Here is a 23,702-nt window from a genome sequence, read left to right as displayed (position 1 = left end):
TTGAGATTGGCCTGCAGAGTAGGGAGAGTTTAGGGTGCTTTGAGTTTGGAAGCTAAACTTCTGGTAGTTCATGTCAAAATTGAATTGTCTTGTTGGACATCCAGTTTGTGCCTGGAGAGATGAAGCACTACTGTTGGTAAGGGAAAGTCCCATATATTTAATGACAGTAGGCTGTGAGCAGAAACACATCATCATAGCAGTAGATATACCTATGCTAACGGTTTGATATGGAGATTAAATTAAATGACACAGAGCCTGACATAGCTTATCAAAGACTGTGTGTCAGCTCTTCTTATTTATGAACATTTACGTCTCTGGGATGTGTAGGTAGTCCCTGCGGTCAGTCATGTAGTTTTTATCCACAGTATCTGTGGCTTTTCAAAACTGGGCAGGATGTGTGAGACAGTTCTTAAAGAGAAGGAACGTGGGGCTGGGCAAAAGAAGGAAGTAAGAGACAGACCAGGATCTAGAGAAGAAGTGGAGAGGGACAGACAAGCAAGGTAGAAGGGTAATTTAAGATCAAATCATTGCCTATAATCTCCCATAATGAATTCAGGTCTACCCCTTCATCCTCCGGGTCCAGGACCAGGGAATGCAGTCCGTGGATAGATCTTGAAGGAAGTAAATGTAAGAATATGCTTCCTGTGACCCCTTGCTAACTGGCTCTCTACCCATCCCTGATCCTTTAAGTGACCCAGTCTGATTTAGGTTCTTAGAGGTCAGAAAGGAACTCAGATCACTTCTATGAATATGTAATGAGCCTGTAAGTGCACTTTAGGCAACAAATCAAAACCACTGTTAGCAGTTACTTCAACTCAGGACTCTTCTCTCTCTGAAAGACCAACTGCCCTTTCATAAAAACCCCCTTTCTCTGTGGATCATACATCTTACTGTGGAAGACTATACATTCTCATTAAGCAACATCAATTCTCAACACATCTGATATACTCTCAGGTGCTTCTTTAAGTAAAAATTAAATAAGAAGCATTATGTTGAAGAAAATGAAAGCTGATTTTATGTACTCTTTTTCCTCTGAATACAACTTTCTTACCAGGGTTTTTCTAGTATAATTATATTCCTGGGAAAACAGGCAGGAAAAGAATAAATCAGCATACAGTCTTTCTTTAAAATTCTATTTTATATTTTATGACCTTTACAGGTTGTTAACAAAATCAAGTCTGAAATTTTCTACAGTGAACACAAAATATTTTCCTTTTTCGTTGACTGTAAAAGGAAAATCATATGTAATATTGGTTCAGCTGTATCTTTTAAACAACGGGGTCAACCACAGGATTTCATTCACTCTGAGGATTTCTACTAACTTATTTCTTAACGTAGATGCCGGACACATAGATTTTGCTTAACACATTTTTCTGAATGAGTAACCATTAATATTAACAATAAAAACTAAGAATGTATGTGAGGTAAGGAAATGTCAATCATTTTGCCTGGCTGATTTTCCTTACAAATCCTCCACTGTACCTTTCATAAATAGAGCAAAGCCAATCTCAAGGGATGCAGGAGCCATTTTGTCATTTTGTCATGTACCTTCATTCATTTCAGAGGCACATTCTTGTTTGTTCATTAGGAAGGTCATGGAAGCTGTAAGGGGGAAATCACATCTTCAGATAACAGGGAAAATTTGATCACATGAATCTTAGTTGACACCTCCAAAGTGCTTAAACTTAAAACAAGATTTTTCACATCAAAGGAAAAACCTAACCTCTCTTTTGCAAAGTTATGGTCACTGAACAAAACTGTACTGATCTTCCCAAGAACACAGAGTGTAATGGCTATTCTTGGTTGTACACTTGACTACATCTGGACTTAGCTAAAACCCAAGTGGCTGGGTGTTTCAGTATATCTGATCATACTGTGAACTCCAGGACTGTATACTGGATAAACCTGTCTCCAGCTGTGGTGTGACTCGGCTATGACATACACTTTTATATAAGAGTGCTGCAGCATATTTCATCACAATGTGAGACTGTGTACTGGAAAAACTGTTTCTAGTTGTGGTGTGGCTCAGCCCTAGCACACACTATTAATCCAAGAGCTTTCTGTTTATTGTAAACAAGATTAAATAAAGTCAACCATAGGTCAAGAGGTGGAGCAAGAAATCAGTTGACAGAGTGTAAATAAGAAAAAAAAACAGAGAGAGAAAGAAGTCAGGAGGACAGATAGAGAGATGCATAGGAAGTAGAAAGAAGGGGCATTCAGTTTGAAGGGTCTTTAAGACAGTGTGGAAAAGGAGAACTGGCTTCTTTTTTCCATCTGAGATGTAGGCTGAAGAAGAAGGTCAGCTAGATGCTTTCTCTTCCTCTCTGAGCTTGTAGCATCTGGCTCCTGAGTCTTCATTGGTAAAATCAAACGATTGGGATTTTGTTTTAACAAAACAACAGCTGGGTACAGCAGTGAGAGATTATTTTCTTCATTAAGTCATTCAAATTGGGAAGATCCAGTTATAATCTGGATCTTTTGCTGGAAGCCTGTGTGTGTGTGTGTGTGTGTGTGTGTGTGTGTGTGTGTGTATGACATAGAAGAAGGAAGCTTGCTCCAATGCTCACTGGCTGGTCCATTTCTTCACTGGCATTAGAGCTTACTTCTTGGAAATTCTGGTATATACTGAGACATCTGGTATATACTGAGACAGGCAGCTGAGACATCTAGCCTAGTAGACTGAACAACTACTGGATTCTTGGAACTTACATTGGTAGACAGACAGTGTGGGCCTAATTGGACCACAACCTGTAAGCTATCCACATAGATTATTTATATATTACACACACACACACACACACACACACACACACTCATTCTATCAGTTCTGTTTCTCTAGAGAACCCTGACTAATACACATCTTTAGTAATTAATTGGCAGGCAGGACTTGTTCCCAAGCACCTAATTCTAATTCTAACACAGGTTCCACCACACTGCACTGTGGTATGGACTCCTTCAGTGCTTTATGGATAGATAATAAAAGTTAGTTAAAGCAGATGATGACGATAATGAAATTTCACTGTACTGGAAACGGAAAAAATGAGGTCAGTTCACTGGCATTCTGTGGTGCTTTGTTAAGGCAGAGCACCCATTTCTTTCACCCTCTTACTCTACATAAAAAAAAAATTAGTCCATGTACTTCATTTAAAATAAGCCTTAGGCAACTAAATATCATTCATTAGAAACAGTTAAGACAAGTGACAGCTCCTAGTAGTACATTTTGAGAACAGAACAAGCAGGATAAAGATAGCTTAGAAACGATGTACAAGCAGAATTCTTCCAATGCCATCCTGATACCCTGCTGGCCAATTTTAAACAGAGGATCTTTTTTCCCCCCACAGAAATGAACAATCTGAAGTTCTGACATCCAGAGAAAGGTTGGCACATCCGTAGATATTGCTTTGCCTTCGGGAGCATTGACAGAAGAATACTAACTATGAGGATGGAACTTGGGTGGATATTGGAACTCCATTAGAGTGCTACACAAAGGATCACGTGAGGCAGGAGCCTCCACGCCTAAAGAAAAGAGCCAATTCCAGTCTTAGGTCTTTTCTTGGTGTTACCACAAATGGGACTTTCTCCTTTAACAATTGCAAAGTCCTGGAATGGAGGAGCAGTTTGTGAAAGCTAAGCTTTGTCCCCACATAAGGCCAACACTCCACTTATTGGTATAGAGTTAAGTAAATGTATTTAGACATTAAGTCAGAAGACATTCAAAGGTTCCCAGCAGTCCTCGTTCAAACAGCCTCAAATTGGAAACAATGATCATCCTTGCTAGGGTAGATAAAATGATGTACCATCACAGGGATCAAGCAAAGCTATTCTCAGTAATGAACACATTCCTAAGAAAACTATAGGTCAAAGAAGCCAACTACCCATGAAGTTTACACTGAATGCAAACTTGTAAAGGAATCAAATTACCTAGAGTGGTAAAATTAAGTCAGTGGGTAGTGGATACCCTGGGAAGTGGTCCCTAGGAAAAAATGTTAAGAATGACTGGGGGGAAGGAACTGATACTCTTGTTTAATACTAATACGAATACAAATATGAATACTAATACTAATAATGACCTTATTGTCCTGTGCATTCATAACATGTTTGTGGAGATAACTTTGCAGACATGGTTAGATCTTTATATGCATTTCTGGAATGAACCTCAGGTCAGCAGGAACCTCATCAGTTCCAGTAATTTTGTTTCTTGACTTAAGTTCTTGAGTAAAAGCCACTGAGCTACAAGCTTATACAATGTGAGTCTATAAGAATGTATGCACATGACATTTTAAAAAAAGTGAAGTCCTAATTTTTTTCCTATAGAAACACAACAGGGAGTGATAACAGTTTGTGGGAAAGCCTTTCTGTCAGCAAGGTAAAGACTGATAACCCCCACAGGCAGCCTTCCCTCTCCTGTCCTGATCTTCTCTCTTCCTTGATTATGAAACTGGTCACCAGCCCATAAATGAGAACACAACGTATTAAATGTCACATTTTTATGCAGGAACCAAGGCATTCACTTCTTTGTGCCCCAAGGCAAGATCGGGTCTCAGTTTTTATATACTAAAAATGGACCTATTAGGATAATGAGTGGGTTCATGCCTGTCATTTTCAAATTGATTGCTGGCAATGTTCAGTACCTGAAACAGGTCCTGCTAATTATAAGGAGCAATCAGAGACATTCAGGAAAATACATCATTTGGGGCCATGGACTAATTGGTATTTGTCCTTTGTAAGGTCGGTTGAAAAAACACAGAAGTCTGTCCTCCAGGTTCAATAAAGGTAGAGAGGAAGGGGAATTAACTTTTAAAAATTCTTTTAAGAGTTAATACACAGTTAAACATTTATATAATCTTCACAATAGTGTTCCAGGGTCTATACTACTAGCCTGAGTTTGCAGAACAGGAGACAAAGTCAAGATAAGTTAACTGTTATGTTATTCTATGGAATAAGGGAAGAAGGATTGAGATCTGAGTCTGTGGGGGTGGGGGTGGGGGCAATATTTAACTCTGCCACACACTTTCCTACTAAGGTTAGTGTTATTCTCCAAAACAGGATCTTTGCAACGTTACTTCAGTTCCATTCCAGTACAGATGAGGATCCTAAGTGCCATAGAAAACAAAATAGCATTGTTCCCAAACAACAACAAATCCTTTCAACAGCTGAGCCAGTATATGTGTCAAAGTATATGATTTGTTAGGAATGGACTAGCTCACCCTCCCAGCTCAGCCCAATATGCTAAGGAGTGTGCTATGAAAGACCTTCAAAAGCAGGCTATAGTTGTCTACCTTCAACATATCTGATCTCTCTCTCTCTCTCTCTCCCTCTCTCTCTCTCTCTCTCTCTCTCCCTCTCTCCTCCCTCCCTCCCTCTTTCTCCCCACCTACTCACCCTTCCCCATTTTATTCTATTACTGGCATGTATGTCTTGGCACTGCATGTGTGTTGTGTCCACAGAAGCCAGAAGAGGGCATGAGATCCATTGGACTGGAGTTACAGATTGTTGTAAGCAGACATGTGGGGGGCTGGAATCAAAAATCTGATCCTCTGAAAGAGCAAGCAGTACTATAGCTTTGTAAAAACATGAATGGGATCTTTTGATGGAGTCTGATGGCAGATAGGTACTATCATCCTTTGTATTATGAGGAAACTGAATGATGGAAAGTCAAGTGCTTTTATTTTTTTCATTATTATTTTTATCTTATGTGCAGTGGCGTTTTGCTTGTATTTATTTAAGTGTACCATACATATCTCTTGAAAGACAAAAGACGTAATCAGACATCTAAGGAGCTGAGCCACCTCTCATGCCCTCACTCTTCATTATTAATACTATGTAATTGGTCAATATTTAGGCAGGGAAAAAACAAAATGATATAAACAACCTGTGATCCCAAACGACATCAACAAATGTGTAAAGCACACATGCTGCTTTGGGAGGTCAGAATTCCGAATAGGACCAAGCTTCTTCTAAAGCTGAACCCAAACTATAATGGCTGCTGCTATGTCCTAAAGAAAAAAGCATTTGAGGACCTGGAAAGAAGGCTCAGTGCTTAAGAACCCTGGCTATTCTTCCAGAGAACCCAGGTTCAATTCCCAGCACCCACACTTGGTGGCTCGCAACCAACTATAACTCTGGTCCTTAGTGGGGTAAGGGTCTGATTACCTTTATTGCCCTTCAAGGACAACAGGCATGGATATAGTGCACATACATAAAAACAGGTAAAACACCCATACACATTAGATAAAAGTAATACTTTAAAAAATTAAGCACTTGACTTTCTGTTACTTAGTTTCCCCATAATACAGAAGGGTGCGAATACCCATCTACCATCAGACTTCATAAGAAGATCCCAGCTTTACTGATGGAAATGGCCCCTATGGCCATATGTGTCCTGAACAAAGCAAGCCTTGGTCTCTACTGGCCTCACCTAGCAACAGCTCCCAACAGAAAAGGACTGAGAACAACTCCCTAACTCCTAATGATATGCGAAGGCAAACAGGTAATATAATGTTATTGTTGGGAATTGAATGGATCTAGAATTAAGTAGGGAAAGAAAACTCATAGTGAATTTGTCAGGGTAAAGGGAGCCTACAATAAGTCTTGACTTTGCACTCAAAAGGACAGGATAGACATTTGTCATCTAGCATCTCTCTGGCAGAGTTTGAAGAGTGGAGAGCTAGGAGAATTGTCCAGAGCCACATCAGAGAGAGGGTATAGTGACAGAGGAGTCAGAGATTTTTTTTTTTGACCTAAAATTGGATTTAACAGAGAACGGAGAAAGGAAGACAGTGTGCTACCAAGATACCCAATGATTATGCAAATATAGAAAAACAATAGATAAATCAAACTTAATTGCTGGCACACAATCTTGTGACTCTCCACTCCATGGCTTCCATCTGGTGTCAAGCAGAAGTGGGTAATAAAGACAGCCTCTCAGACCCTGAGTCAGGTCGTTTTACATATTTATCACCCACTTCTCAAACCAGACCCCGAAAAGCACATATTATCATTTTTAAAGAAATAGGGGTCAAAGTGACAAAGAAACTTGCCTAAGACAGCCAGAGACAAAGTCATCACTAAAATATAGGTCTGGCTGACATGAGAGCCCTTGATCATTAAACTGGGTCCCCTTGTCTCTTCTGAGTTACTCATGTGGCATAATAGTTCTGATTCCATAGGAAATCCAACCCCTGGTGCTGCTTTGCACTTGGAGACTATGTCTTTGAGTGTTTGACACCATTTGACAAGCATTTGTGCAGGGCCCATCATGCACTAGGGTTCTGTTAGAATGGCTGATACAGTGTTCCACCTGACCTGGTCTGTACACATTGATATTCTAACACAGACAGCCCCAGAACAGACCTCAACCACAGTTTGTTAGATATTGAAGCAGCCTCAGATGAAGTGTTTGCCTCCCATCCCCTTGAAGTGCCAACAGGAGAACCTAGTAAATAGAACTTTCACCTTCCTTTCTTCCTTTCCCTCTACCCTTAGTCTCTTTGTCTTTCTCTTTTTCAGAAGCAGGCCATTCTGTAGTCTAGGCTGTACTCAAGTAAATTTGAGGATGACCTTCAAATTTTTGATCCTCTTGCTTCTATCTCTCAGGGGCTGGGATTTCAGGTGTGTACCACCATAGTAGATTTTAGACCAGGTAAGAGGTCAAACCTAGGGCACCATCCTTACTAGACAAACACTCTACCAACTGAGCTATACCCCTGCCCTCAGGAAATATACTTTAGACTAAATTGTGACCATCCTTTATTAATTTCCCAAGGTTTCTGGGTGAAAGGTTGTTAAATAGTCATTTAATTATAGGCCCATGGAAGGGTTGATTTAAAAAAATAGTAAAATGACTGCAGAAAATTAAAGGTCTTAATAATTTATTCATAATGCTATTAAGGCAAAGCCATGTGTTATTGGGCTGTGCATGTTTGTGCTATGATGCCGAAGTTTGTAAGGTAGAGCTCGTGTAATGTATGGCAATTAGTATTCCCTACTTATGTTTACCAAACCAACATCTTTGCATCCATTAATGATTTCAATAACTACCAAGCATGACTTTCCGAGTTTAACTATATTCTGTTGAAAGACTACCATGGACTTTATATCCCAGCTATATAGCAATAGGACTTTTGGGGAAAACAATAGAATTGAATGTTCGTCTGTAAGGGGGTTCTTGGCTTAGACACTAAGTGCAGGTGACCTTGAGTTCTACATCCTCCTTCATATTAAAGATAAACAGATTTGGATGGGATGATGCTGGGCTTTCCCAGCCTTATAACTGTGCAGGCAGACTTCTCTGGGTGTTATCTTCATCCCTTCTTGATCACCACAACCTCTCATCAAGTATCATTTGGAAATGAGTTTCTCTTTTCACAGATGGTATTCTTTTCTGACTACTTAGCTGAGGCCAGAGTTACAGACAAAATGGAGACTTGCCTGTTGGGGAGGAGAGCAATGACTCTCTCTCTCTCTCTCTCTCTCTCTCTCTCTCTCTCTCTGCTTTGCTGTTTGCCCTTGAGCAGCGAGTCACTTAGGAATGCTGGGCCCATCATTTCCTCACTGATGGGGGATTATGTGACAACACTCAGCTACCACAAAAGACTGAGAGAGGATTAAATAATATGCTTGTCCGGGATTTAGCCAATACTTGATGTAACACTGGATACTCGGTAATAATTACCTTTTGAGACTCACAGAACTCACCTGAAATGCCTTCCAGATTCAAGGGCAAATGGTTCCATAAGAGGTCTTAGTTTCTTCTCATCTCTCAAGGAGAATTGTACACAAGCATAGCATTTAGGTGTGTCATTAAAAACATAGATTTCCCCTTTAACTGTGTCTTCTGTTTCCCCTCAGAGTATTGAAGAATCACTTTGCCCTACAGCCCCAGATCATTCTTCCCATATGCCTTTCAAGACAGATGCTTATTATGCTGGGAGCATAATGGGAAAATATCCAGCATGTATTTCAACACTGTTAAGATATGGACATACACCCAGCATAAGGAAGTCCGCCATCCTATTGTTAACTAAATTTTTACGAAGCTGGATGCAACAACACAGCTTTGTGGGGTAAACCTCATATTTATGCAGGAAATAGACCTTGATTAGATGATAATAATAATTATTGTGAGCAGTGATTGAAAATGTAGCATATTATAACATTGTTCTCTGCAATTTTCATTTGTTAACTCTCTTCATGAAGACACCCCTATGAGACTGTTGGAGTCACTTCACTGTATAAAGAATGTACAACCAAGAGCTTCCAGGCCCTGCTTCCAGAATCTGTACACCCCAGATATGAGCCAAGGAGTCCTATTTAGAGTCACTGCATCAGTATTCCGTTTTTCACAGAAGGTGTGATGATCTGAAGGATATATGGAGAGAACTGGCCATATTGTAAGCACTCCATAAATAGGAATTTTTTTATTATTTAGGTTAAAGGAGCTATTTCTCTTTTATCTTATTGGGGGTGGGAAGAGTCTGTGTGTATGTGTGTGTGTGTGTGTGTGTGTGTGTATGTGTGTATAGTGTGTGCACATGATGCCTGAACTTGTGCCCATGGGAATGGAACCCAGAGGAGAATATTGAGTGTTCACTGTAATCACCATCTACCTTATTCCTGAGATAGCCTTCTCATTGAACCTAGAGCTAGGCATAGCGAGTAAATCCCAAAGACCCTCCTACACGCACCCACTACAGTGCTAGGTTCATGAGCACATATAACCACACTCGTTTTTTTAAAGTGCATGCTGGGAAGCTGCCTTAGGTCCTCATGCTTGATCAGGAGGCGCTCTTACTCACTGACCCATCATCTCTCCAGCTACTTCTAATCTTAAGTGTTGTAGTACTTAACTGATTAAGGCAAAAATTCATCAGCTGCCTTCCCTTTCTCTTCTTCATCAACCAATATTCTCAACCTCACTGGCCTCATTACTCTCTCTGCCCATGGACCCTATGTTCATCGGTATCTGCAATCCCTACCAAGGCAGGTTTTCTCTTATCCTGAGTTGTAACTTTCTCAGACCCTGTCCTTTGGAGCTTTCCCATAGTGGGCCTTCTGGCACAGCTGCAAGGAACAAGGGAGCCTAGCTCCTCCTTCCTTCCATAGACTTTCCCCATGATTTGCAGAAGCCCGGGCCCTAGTCAAAAGGTCATTTACTTTGTGACAGTCCGGAGTTTAGCTGTTGAACAAAAGGGGCATAGACATGTTACTCTAACTGCCCCACCCCAAGCATAAATCTATTCTGTTAGATAAGCTCACTCCAAGATTATAGACTCCCTGCTTCCTGCAACTCACTGATCTAATTGCCAAAACATCAGCACATCAGCGGCTTGTTTGGCTCAGGTAAGCATTGAGCTGAATGATGTTCAAACACATGACAGCGACAGTGAGGCAGATAGCAGGACTTATAGGACACTGTTCCCAGAAGATAATCGTGGTAATTGGCTGTCATCGTTCCTTCACAAGTCTAGGGAGAAGCGCAGCGTGAAAACACACGTAGAAGGCAGAAATTTTGAGGCTCCGAGAAGTTGCAAAGCACACCTGAATCCTAGGAACTAGTGGTGAAGCCAAGAAATAATTAAGTAGCAGATGGCCAGCCGTGCTGCAGGATGGGGAGGGGAGGGCTCCCACTGCCTCACCTATCTAATTTGGGGCAGCTGGCAGTTTACCTAATGACCATTTTCATCTAGTTCAGGGCCTTGCTCTTCAAAGGCAGCCCATGGACCAGCTGCATAGACATCACCTGGGAGCCTGTTAGAAATAAAGAAACTTCCCAGAGCTACAGATCCTAAATCAGCATTGGTAACGGGGTGTTTCTTGGGACCTTGTGCATGGAGAGGTTCTGAGAGGTGCCCCAGAGCTCGGGTTAAGACAAGTAGGTCATGCCTTGTGATGAAATACACTCTTTTAGAGATTTAAATGAAGGAGTGCCTACTCATTAAGAATAAATTCAAAATAAGGAAAAAATGGAAATTCAAAGTTTAAATTCTGCTCAGGATGAATGTGATAACTGCGGAGTTGAGACCCACATGGAATCCCAAGGGCATTCTACTTACTGCTCCAATTCCAACGTGTTCTTTTCCTATGGTGCTGCACAACAGTGTGCAGGGAAGCTGGCATCCAAATACTGCATCACTCTCTAGGTACCTGAGTAACTGAGTGGGATTTAAGAGAGCTACAGAATTACAGAGTGGGATTTCTTATGGGTTAGTCTCATGTTGTATGTATCCTACAGTAATGGCCATAGCTCTCTTTGATGAACCCGTGCCTTTGGGTTCCAATAACTCCTCCCTTCTCTGTCAGGCCAAAGGATGGTATCAGCATCTTCCCCACACATCATGCTATCCTTTCCTGTACCTTTTAAATAATCACGCCATAAACTCCCCGTGATATGCAATAGGAGTCCCTATCTGTAGGGATACTGATTGGTGGATTAGGACAAAATTGTTCACTCAAAGAATGGAAAGAGAGTGAAAAGTACTAGCAGGTTGTTGGAAGAGACTTGGAAGAAAGAACCACACATCCAAGAGTTACTTCAAGTTTGACCAGGAGACTATTCTACCCACTGTAGGAATATGTTCTAAGCTCAAAGCTCCCTTATTATTAATGATCTTAAATTCCATTAATCCACATATATGTTTTGTTTTGCTTACAGTATTGAGAAATGAAGATAGGATTGTGTGTGCTCAGTAAGCACTCTACCATTGTCTCTGTCTCCAGACCTATGTCAAATTTTGAGACAGGGGCTCTCTAAGTTGTTTAGGCTGTTCGAAAACTTACTCAGCAGTCCAGGCTAACCCTAAGCATGCAATTCACCTGCCTCAATCTCCTCCATAAGGAACGTTACAGCCTAACCATCAGGTTCCACAGCTATTTGTATTTTTAATAGCAAATTTCTCATCGATGCTCATTTGGCTTTAACGCATGAAACAGCCATCAAAGAGAAGACATCTGAACTTGTCTTCCATCCCCCACCAAGTGAAAGTTGATCAAAAGTCACCCATTTCCCCATGAGATTCATCTTCTCATGGTTAACACTTTGTTCAGTTTTCTCTTCTCTTTGTATAACTCCTATTTCCAGAAACTTACAGAATTGTATCTGATCTTTCTCCCCTCCCTTTTCTCACAGAATGTCATACATACCCAGCAGTTTAACTACACAGCAAAAGCAAAATGCCTTTAGCAGACAGCCTGTGGCCCGTGCCACTCCAGAGGGTTCAATGCAGTGAGTAGTCAGAAGGACCACACCAATCAGACAGGATGATTTCCTGCATCTCGCCACCCACCATGACCACTCATCCACTAAGTCCATTCCCACCACACCTCACTGGGTCCCTTCATTCAGTCTTATATCCAACAGCCAACTCTCAAGGATTCTGCCTTACCTTATTGATTGTTCAAGGTCCTCAGAAAGCCTTACCTTCTTTGTAAAGCCTTCCCTGAAGCTAACAAACATAAAAAAGGTCTTCCTTATCCAAATTCTTCTAAGTCAGTACCCGTGGGATTCCTTTAGCAGCGCATACATGCAAACATATGTGACTGCACAGGATAGAAAGACTGAAGTGCAACCCTGAAGCTCCTGACTTGAAAGAGGGGGGTCAAAGGCCCTTCACTTGTTTTCTAAAATGTGTTTTCCTCTCTTAAGTCTCCTCTGTTTGCTCTTGTAGACTTGTTCTATGCCCTTGGCTTTTCAAAGCATTCCCGTCACTGAGTGCCTCCTTTGCTTGGTTTGGCAAATTACATTCTCTGCAACATCTTAACATGTTCCCCGGGCTCTTCTTTTTTACTGGGGTTAAGTGTACATATCATAAAACTTCACCACTGACTTTTGCTATGTGTGATTCAGTGGCATTCAGTACCTTTACACAGCTGTACAACCACCACAGTCATCAACTAGAATATTTCTCAGCATCCCAAACTGATCTATTGTATTCATTAAATGCTGAGATCCCTAACCACCCACACTCTACATTTTTCTTCTATGCATTTTTCTACCTAACTTACATCATATAAATAGAATTTTATACTATTTGGGGGGAGGGGCTGGTAGTCCCATGATATTCACATGATGAGTGTGCCAGAAGTACCTTCCTTTTTAAGGCTGTATACTATTCCATTGTATATAATGATCACATTTTGTTTGCCTATTCTTCTGAAGAAGATAGGGACTTGGCTCCTTCTTCCCTTGGCCATTATGAATAATGGTAAGAGTAAGTTAACTGAGGTACAGAAAAGGAAATAGAAAGGCTTGGAAAACATAAGTTCATTGAAGATAGATCAGACTTCAGTGCATGATAATCTATTCTTGTTGTCTAGATTTCATTTGAATGAACTCAACATGTCTTTATATAAATATTTGGTTCCGAGATGGTGTTATTGGGTGTTTGTAAAAATCTCTGGGAGGTAGAACATTGCAGGAAGACCTTAAGTAATTGACAAAATGCAAATAAAGGAAAAGCTTTATGTCTCTGCTCCTAGCCTGAAATTTGAGCAAGTGCCACTCTATAATCTCCTGCCATCATGTGCCACCATCAGCCACACTCATACCAAGTGAACTGATGTAAGCATCACCACTTTGAGCCTCCAAAACTAAATAAATTTCTTACCTGTATAGTCAGTTGCTTTGGGTGTTCTCTTATAGTACCAGGATGTTGAATAACACACATATATAACACATGTATAAATAAATGTGCTCACAAAACCAACAGGACATCTGAAGCCCAGGCACAGCTTTGGCAATTGCAGGTATTTGGATAATAATAGAAACAAAGAATGGATAAGATTGACAAGAGAGAAAAGGCAGGAAAAAAAAAGGTAAGGGGCCTTTGTTCAAGCTCTAAAGAGCTCCAATTTTGTGGCTAGGTAGAGGAAAATAAGCCAAAAAAAGAAGCCAGAACAGCATACAGAAAAAGAGAAATAAGTTTAACAGGGTGTGTAGTTATTTGCTTTTGCAAAACAGTTGGAAGAGAAAAAAAAGAGTAGGCATACACATTTATATGTGTATTTGTATATATACATATTCATGTAGACATACATATATGTCTGTCTTATATTTGTGTATATGTGCATATTTAGATGTCAGGTCTCATCAGTTTGGTAAAACTAAGATTGAGAACAGAGATAACTAAAACTCACTCAATGATTAGTGGTATTGGTTTTGCAAAGATAATATGGCAAATGAAAACTTAAAGTGAGTGGGAATTAGATGGTAAATGTTGGAAACACTTCTGCCCAAGGAAGAAGGACATGCATATAAATACTTACTGAGAAAAGGTTTACAAATTAAATAATGTTACACTGGTGACAAACTGTTAGATGTTTGCGATATACCTGATAAAACCTTCAAAGCAGTTTTAAAAGAGATAAATTATACATTCACACACACATACACACACACACACACACACACACACACACACACACACACCCTACCTGAAGGGACAAACAACACTCTGCATCAACTGCATGAATGCCCTAGGATGGAACTGTTAAAATCCAGCTCTTGGCAATGTAACATCTATAAAATTAAGTGTTGAAGAAGAAACACAGACATGAGATGAGATTTCAAGACATACTCTCTGACTAGAAATTGCTAAAAACTAGAATGCTGATTGGAACCAAGAGAGCATAGGATACACTCCTCTCAGCCCTCATCTGTGGAACCAGGTGTGAGCATGCCTTAGCCGGGAGAAGGTAGGCGGGGACGATCTCGCCTGGGTCTTCGCTCTCATAATAGTGTGAGATTGTTTCTGCTGAGTTATTGCTCTGAGGAGAATGTGTGTCTTTCTTTTTTGTAATACATTAGAATAGAGAGTCCAGCTAAGTTGGAGGCCTTTCTTCTCTTACACTGCTAAATATTTGCTTCTTCTTTCTCCCACTTATTGTTTGCTCTCCCATTTAAATTCTTTTTTAACTTATTATTTTTTTTTACTAAGAAATCACTGGTATTTGATCCTTTCTCACTAAAATATATTTTTTGAGAACTCAGACATAGTGTGTGTGTGTATAATATATATATATGTATATATATATATATATACATATATATATATAGTATATATATAATAGGAATTATTTGACTAAGTCAGAATTTTTATCACTTTGGTCCAAAGGCCACAAAAAGACTTGGAGATAGATGACAACCTACTTGGATTTCTTTAAAAGAAATTATAGAGATAAAAGATAAAAGTTAGAATGGCAACCTAAGTGTAAATATAAACGTACATAATATTTCAGTTACCAGAAATGCATCTTAGGACCTATATATCACTGAATATATAGTTTGACATTGTCTTCATTAGGGTTTTACTGCTGTGAATAGACACCATGATCAAGGAAACGCTTATCAAGACAACATTTAATTGTGGGTAGCTTACAGGTTCAGAGGTTCAGTACATTATTATCAAGGCAGGAGCATTGAAGTGTCCAAACAGGCATGGTACAAGAGGAGGCGAGGGTTTTACATCTTCATCTGAAGGCTGATAGGAGAAGACTGGCTCCCACCTGGTTAGAAGGAGGGTCTCAGTGCCCAACGCCACAATGAACACTTCCTCCCACAAGGCCACACCTACTTCAACAATACTGCACTCCCTTGGCCAAGCATATTCAAACCACCACAGATATAAATGTCCTAAGAGTATATGATATAGCATTAGCCCTAATTATAAGACAATCATATATTATGTGTGTGTCCCAACAATGAAAACCTACATTATTCAATGATAGTCTAAAATACATATCAATCCACATATCCTTAGAAATTCTTGAAGATATTTTTACATTAAAGAGAGAGGCAAATATGTATGTATGGCTCGTCATACATACAGCATGCAGTATAACTTCATAGCTTTTCACTTAATCTTCTCAGTGACCCACAAGACAGATTTATCAGCTCCATTTTCCAAGTAAGACAACCAACACTCAGAGAGATTGCCCAAGCTCCTCCAGGCACACATTAGTAAATAGTAGAGACAGATTCGGGATCCAGGATCCTCCAAACTCACAGACCAGGATCTCCCATGTTCTGTTTTGAAGAATACAAAAAAAAGTGAAAAAGGTCTGATTCTAGGATATCTCTAATAGGAGATCAGCAGACCAAGAAATAAGGTACTGTCTTGCCTTTAATTATGAAATAGACGTGATTTAAAGAAAAGATTGCCCTGAAAGCCTGGTTGAGTTTGTGAGAGGTGAGATCGATTGAGCAAAGTGAAATTCTGTGTAGCCCTCTTATAACTCATAAAAACACTGGTTTCTATAAATGCTGGCTCTTTGGGGACATGGATGGGGTGTTTTATTCAAAAGTTCTCTAGCAAGAAGACTTGGTGGTAGAGAAAGAAATGTATTAAGCTTCTCTTTTTGCCTGGAACTTGATGTCATTATCTAATGGATTCTCCCATCACCCCTGCAGTTATGATATCAAAATAGAGAAACTGAGTCTTGGGAAGTGAGAATTTTGCTTGACATTACTAAGTGATGGGGCCAATGCTTAAATCTAGATTTGTCTTGGAGTCTAGGCACATGCATTAGTTACCTTTGTATGATTGCAACACAAATGACTTGGAAGGAACAGCTATTTATTTGGGCTCAGAACTTAGAGGAGACCATACATCAGGGTAGGAAGAAAACAAAAACAAAAACAAAACAAACAAACAAACAAACAACAACAACAACAACAAAAACCCAGATGATCCGGGAAGAAATCGGGGCATGATATGGCCACAAAGGGCATGCCTCTAAGAGCTACTTCCTCCAGCTAGGTCCCATTGTCTACATTTACCATATTCCAATAAAGCCATCATGTTATGAATACATAAAGGATCAGAGTTCTCATAACCTAGTTATCTCTGGGGACACCCTCACATCACATCCAAATGCGCGTTTCATGGATCTTCAAGGAATTCACTTTTATTTTCTCTTTGAGAATCCAGGCTGGCCTTGAACTCAGTATATAGTTCTGGACTGTCTCTAGTCTCTGATCTTTCTGTCAACCTCCTAAATTCTGTGATTACAGACAAGAGCAACCTTGTCTAGTTGATGCAGTGTTGAAGAATCAAAGCCTAGGCTTTGTACATGATAGATGTGTATTCTACACACTGAGCTATATCCTCAGGCCTCTTAGGCATTTCTTGGTGTAATCAAGTTGACCTTCAAGATTAAGCATCATGGTATATCTATCACGAGTGTATAATCTCAAGCCCTCGTCCTAATTTTGAAACACTTGGACAACTGCTAGACACAGAAAGGACTCTGTAGCATCTGCTTTGTGTAAGATATAGATTGGATCTCTCCTATGACCATAGAGGATGCAGATGTCTTGAAGGGATAATGATCATACGTATCAGACAGTCTACAGGGGATCAGAAGCTCTCAGAAGGAATAGGAGCTGGCCATTTGGAGAGGTTGGAAGCAATGGAATTGTAGAATCCTTTGTAAAGTTCTAATGCTCTAGCTGGCCTTTGACATACTCCTTCCCCATCCTCCCACATACAGATCCCTTCCACTCCTGCCCCCAAATGATCAGACAGCCTCCTTCTCTGGATGTCAAGAAACCTGACCCCCCTCCCCCCACATCTGCAATTCATCTTTGGGGAATGCTATACTATTTTGGTAGAAGCCACCTTTAAAGAAAATTGCTCTGGTAGCCATTGGGTCACTTAGGTGTTTGCGTACTCTGCAGTAATTGCTTTATTTCAGCAGAAAAAAAAAGTACTTGTTACCATGTTTTTGCAGCTGACAGTGGCTTTTGTGGAAAGAATCCACCTCATCAAAGAATGAAGGGCTATATCAATGCCACACATACCAGGTGTTTCAGGACTGCTCTCTCCAACCCACCATGTCTCCTCCAAGCACCTGGCTGAGACCAGAGTATTAATCAGGGAGGAGGTGTCCATGAGGTCACTGCATCCTAGTCCTGTTGAATAGGGCCGTACTACCTAGGATAGCAGCTAGGATAGCACAAAACAGACAGGGACAAGTTCAAAGGCAGATGTGGGTAATGAGGTCTGATGGGGGAGACAATTTCAAATAAAGCTTCCTGTTCCCAGTCAATAGTGCCACGATGAGTGGATTTTGCTGCCTCCAAAACAACTATCCTTTTTTTTTTTCTTTTTCTTTTCACATCCCTAAAGCCCCAGGTTTAAGAGTTTAGTTTTGGAAGGGAGAAGCATGCAGTGCAGACATCCCCCAATTCTAATAAGATGGCCATGCTACCTTTTATCTGTATGGTTCACGCAGCTTAGACAGTCCCAGGGCAGCCAACAATCCTTTTCTTTTTCCCTTCTTTGAGTCAGTCTGTTACCATGCCCAGTGCTCTTCTCATTATTTCTTTTCCACATCATCACCTGCTCCTCCCTCTGCAATGACCTTTATCCCCCATGACTGGTTGTGAAGATTCTCTTTTATTTTGTCTGCAAGACCGTCTTTGCAGCCCTAACTTTCACGAGCCGACCGATTCTTTTCTAACCCTGAACAAAGTACTCCATGAAAAGACATGCTAGCATGTGCAGAGTGGACCTGCATGAGGTCAGCAATCCTGCTGACTCTCCAGCCCTCTATGCAAGAGCTCAGCATCTTGCTTGAAAACGGCCTCAGTATCTCGAGGAGCCCAGTTTGGGAGCAGCATGAAAGTAGTCAACTCGCCATGGAAGACAGTAACTCATAACCACTGTGCCTACCCCAACCCAAACCAGAGACATCTCAGGTGGTTGCCAGCTTCCACATTGCTCCCCAGTAGCAAAAAAATAACACATATATTAAGAAATCCAAGGATATGTGATTCACGTCTTCTAGCAACTGGAAATAGACAACTGGATGGCGCGTATTGCTGTCTACATCTGGGAGCTGTTTGTTCCACATGGACACCATAAGTGACAAGAGATATGGAGAAAGTGCCATTCAGTGCTGTCATCCCATTGGCCTCACCCTTGCTCTTTTCACGCTTTGCTGCCATCTGGCTTCCTTTGGATACTCAAGGGCTGGAACCACCATTGTCTTGGTCTTCAAATTTTTCCGACTCCTCTTTCTAGGATAGCTATGGGTTTAAACACTCTGTTCTCACTACAAGATGCTCATGCACTGGCTTCGCTGATTCTAGATCTTGAGTTGTACAGAGATTAGTAGTCCTTGGACCTCTCCATCTTTAAGTTTGTGCCACAAGGTTCATCAATAGTAGAGCACACGCACTGGAAAAACAGATTATATAGATAAGCCCTACCTAACCCCAATAAACAATCAGCCTCCCACTAAGAGAGATCAACTGCTCACTAAAGAATGTAAGTCTATAAATACAGACCAGGTAAAACATGACTCACAGGAAGATGTACAAAATATGTAAGTTGGAGCAATTATGGTTTACAAAGAAAATAGTAATAACAGCAGTGAATTGTTATTTCTAGCAATAACATTAACCTAGGGAGATGTGAATAGACTTAAGAGATATCTACATGGTATATTGATAATCATAAGATAGATTTTAATAAAGTACTCTTGACTTCCTACAACAAGACATACATTTCTACGTAGTAGAATATGAACTTCATTAACCAGAGAAAGGAAAACTGGTCAGATAAATGATTGCCACACAGGGGAAACAATTTTAAAGATCAATGTAAAGAAATGATGGCTGGGAGGAACAAAAACACCTCTGTCCATCAGAGCCACATACATTCAAGTCACACATGACAGCAGACAGAATATCATGTGCTGACATGTGCATGCTCTGGAGTCAGGCTGCCTGGGTTGTCTTCACGCTGCAACTAATTACCAGTTGGCTTGGTGTGAGTAAATTATTTAGCTTTTTGGGCTTCTGTTTTCTTGCATATTAAACAAGGATAATAATAACACCTATAGTAGAACTAATGAATTTTTTGGAAAGGAATAATGAAAACAGAGAACCTAGTTACCATAGTCCCTAGTGCATAATAATTTCTTAATAGATAGATGTTTTAAATTCTTTATTTTTACTATCAAAGCCAAAAGTGTGTGTGTGTATGTGTGTGTATGAAAGAGAGAGATTTAGTTAAACATTTGTTTTAAAAGTATAGTGGTCTCATATGCACTTATTGGAAATAATCAAATAACAAAATATATGTATCTTTTATCCAGTTTCCTTTCTCTATCTTGTAATACTATAGTCCAGTATAACAACTAAGATTAGACACCACTAAATACATTCATTTTATTTCTCTCTCTCTCTCTCTCTGTGTGTGTGTGTGTGTGTGTGTGTGTGTGTGTGTGTGTGTGTGTGTGTGTGAGAGAGAGAGAGAGAGAGAGAGAGAGAGAGAGAGAGAGGGGGGGGTGGATTTGTCTAAGTATGATCCTGATCAATATACACAACACTTTCATTACCACAAAGATATAATATTTTAAAATGAATTTTAAGGTCAAGATTTGGGAGCCAACAGTCCAAATACCAGTTTTGCCTTCTTTTACTACTTGATGTATTTTACTATTGATACACAGGAATTTTCTAGACCCACCTTTCCCTCTTCCTGTGAGTATATTTCAAAGGCACAGTAAAGCATCAGAAGAAGCAAAGCCAGCCAGAGTGGGAGAGGCAACGGGTTAGGAGTCAGGGGCAGAGACAGAGTGGGAGAGGCAAAGGGTCAGGAGTCAGGGGCAGAGGCAGAGTGGGAGAGGCAAAGGGTCAGGAGTCAGGGGCAGAGACAGAGTAAGAGAGGCAAAGGGTCAGGAGTCAGGGGCAGAGACAGAGTAGGAGAGGCAAAGGGTCAGGAGTCAGGGGCAGAGACAGGGTGGGAGATGCAATGGGTTAGGAGTCGGACAGAAGAGTGAGAGTAGGAAGAAAGCAAGGAAGAGAAAATAAAGGAGAGTGGGGAGAATGGGGGAGAGCCAACTGCTCCTCTACCCTCAGCCCCAGGGAGGCACTTGGCAGAGAAATGGTTCTAAATTGCCTCTACCTCATCTAACATTTCCACAGGCAATTCTGCGACTTGGCTGCAAGCACAGACTCCCCCAAGAGGTAGAAAACTAGGTCCTCAAACCCTGTTCACTAGAAAAGGCCCAGAGGAGAGAATGCATGAGCAATTCTACTGTTGCAATATTTAAATCCAGGTTTTATTTAAATACGTTTCATGATGATGAAGATAATATGAATTAATAAGATACACTTGGCAAATTTGCAAGAGTACAGAGAAGAAGTAACAGTATTTTATAATGCCACCACCACAGGTAACTTCTTTCAGAGTTCCCAAACACAATAACCTATTTCTTCTTCTATGCAGTTATTTCCATGTGGTTTTTAATCTACAAAGCTTGTACCCTACTACACAGAGAGTGTAGCTTTGATTTCCCCTTATTATTTTACTACACGTCCCTTATATTTTAGTAGGGTAAACTGGGTGTTTGAAGAATATTCCCAAAAACCTTCTAGAGAACTAGGTAGAGTTGCAGTTGCCTGCTAATGGGTCTCAAAATCTAGGATTCCAGACATTTTTTTATAAGACGTGAAGTGTAGAACAATGGAGTTCCCCTCTTTCTGATAGGGCTTCACCTTGCTTGGGGCTGCACTGCCAACCCCAGGATGAGTTGTAAGACAAGTGCATATCCACCATTAACTTGCTAACTCTGTAACCCCATAACATCACAGGCAAAATGAGACTGCAAGGATGGTCATTGTTAACAAGATCACCTTGATTGCTGTAGTTAAAACGTGCTAGGATGCATTGTTTTACGCAGATAAAAGCAAGAGTTTCAGGGAGGACCTCTTTTCACTTTTTTTTTTGTTCACTTTTGTGAGCAAAAATGGCACTGGACACTCAGCCCTGTATACACGCAGGTATCTGGCACACATCTGTGCGTGCCTCTCCTGTCTGCATATCTTCCTTTCTTGTCTTCAATTGCCCCTACCTTCACTTTCAGGCAATCTCTTGAGCTACTCTGATAGCTTTCTACCTTAGTAACCTTCCCAATTCCTTACTCTTATGTCATCACCAGAAAACAATTCTACATCCCCAATGCAACCCTCTTCTGCAGCCATCTATTAAAATCTACGAAGTGCTGGTCATTGGGATGAACTCTTGAGATACAGGAGGGGATGAGGTAGACATAAGCTCTCAGCTAATGAAAACGATACTCTAGTGGTAACATATAATAAATAATAACCACACCCATGCCAACTCCTTCTTCAGACATCTTTGAACATCTCCCACCTCCACATAAAGTCCAAATTGCTTAGCATGGCATCAAGATTCTTCCAAAATAAATGCCTGTAGTAGCCCTTCTGGACCATTACCATTCCTCAGGCTGCTCCATAATACCCCACATCCCAGCATTGGTGCCAGCAATTCCCTTAGTCTGTTCCCTCCTTCCATGTATACCCACTAAAATGCTCATCATTCTTTGAAATCCTACCTAAATATTACTTCTGTTACAGTTTTTCTCTCCTGAAAAACATGAAGATGCATCAAAAAGAATAACCTCCTCTCTGTATCCTTACAACATGTTTATTTAACTTAACAATCATTCTGTTTTGTATTCCACTTATCTGTATATCTCTGCCCTTTCTTATATATACAGTAATTCCTAAGATTCTTGATAATAGAATTTGTGCTTTATGTTTATATCTACCATAGTTCAATGTAGCTGTAGGGTGAATGAATGAATGAATGAATGAATGAGTGAGTGAATGGAAGGATATCTTTACCAGTACTTCTTAGTAGTGAGGTTGGTTGTGGTATTGACAATCTGAGTATTTAGTGCATCTAAGTAATAAAAATAGACTTTGTAAAAGTGTTCAATTGGTTTCAACGATTTTCTTCTTTAAGGATGATGGGTGTCATTTTTCAATTATCACCAATTAATATGCATGGAGAAAGAGTTTATGGATGACTGGCATTGATCCTAGGGGGCTCTGTGAAACATTTTAGGGGTGGGCCTTGCTCTACAATGCTCTGAGTGAAGTAATTTATCTTTACATTCTTGGTGCCAGGATGCAAATCGCTGCATCCTTAGGAGCATGATGGAAGCAGACTGTTCCCAGAAGGCGGGTCCTGAATTTAAAAAGGTCATTTCATGGAAAAGCAGATGAATGGTGTGAATTTTTAGGGAGGGAGTATTCTAGTCCCCAAAGAGAAATCTTTTAAAAAAATAATTAACTACAGGCTATCTTTAAAAATCAGTCCTGACCACTCTCTGGTACCCATAGCACCATGTTAAGATTTGGCCCCAAAGCAGGCCCATTAAAGCTTGGCAAGAGATATCTGTCCACAAACCTGAAATCAACTAAACATAACACCATTGAAGCAGAGCCTTCAAGAGCTGGGGGCAAAGACTGCAGAGAGAGCCAAGAGGGTTGGAAAGAGGAAACCACAAACATATCAGGAACAAAATGCATATTTGGCTATTTCTTCAGCTTGGTAGATGCTATGCCCACAAGAACTCCTCTCTTTTTGTACTCTACACCTGGAGAACTCATACTCATCCTTTTTGTAGTACTTGAATGCCATCGTTCCTGGGAAGGCTTCCTAAGACCCTGAGAAAGTAAGCTACACCCTCTTCTATGTTCATGAAGCACTGCATAAATCCACTCTGGTGACATCTTAGGGTTCCTTGCTCCTTTTTCTGTGGTTATATCACCAAACCTCACAGCAGACAGACTGTCCTGAGTGCCAAGGGTTGTCATGTGCACTCCCGAATCCTCTGACACTGTCCCTTGCTGATGCCTGGTAGATATGAAATAAATGACCAGA

General features: G+C 40.5%; 1 protein-coding gene across 4 annotated transcripts in view; it reads right to left on the bottom strand.

The window, feature by feature from the left end:
• The window catches only part of Astn1 (astrotactin 1), a 329,685-nt gene that overhangs the window by 259,525 nt on the left and 46,458 nt on the right, over positions 1 to 23,702 (bottom strand). The gene's annotated exons all lie outside the window — the stretch shown is intronic.

This window comes from Mus musculus, chromosome 1 (assembly GCF_000001635.26).
Source record: "Mus musculus strain C57BL/6J chromosome 1, GRCm38.p6 C57BL/6J".
Taxonomy (NCBI): Eukaryota; Metazoa; Chordata; class Mammalia; order Rodentia; family Muridae; genus Mus; species Mus musculus.
The sequence above is the reverse complement of the archived record's forward strand: the minus strand, read 5'-3'. Positions and strand labels throughout refer to the sequence as shown.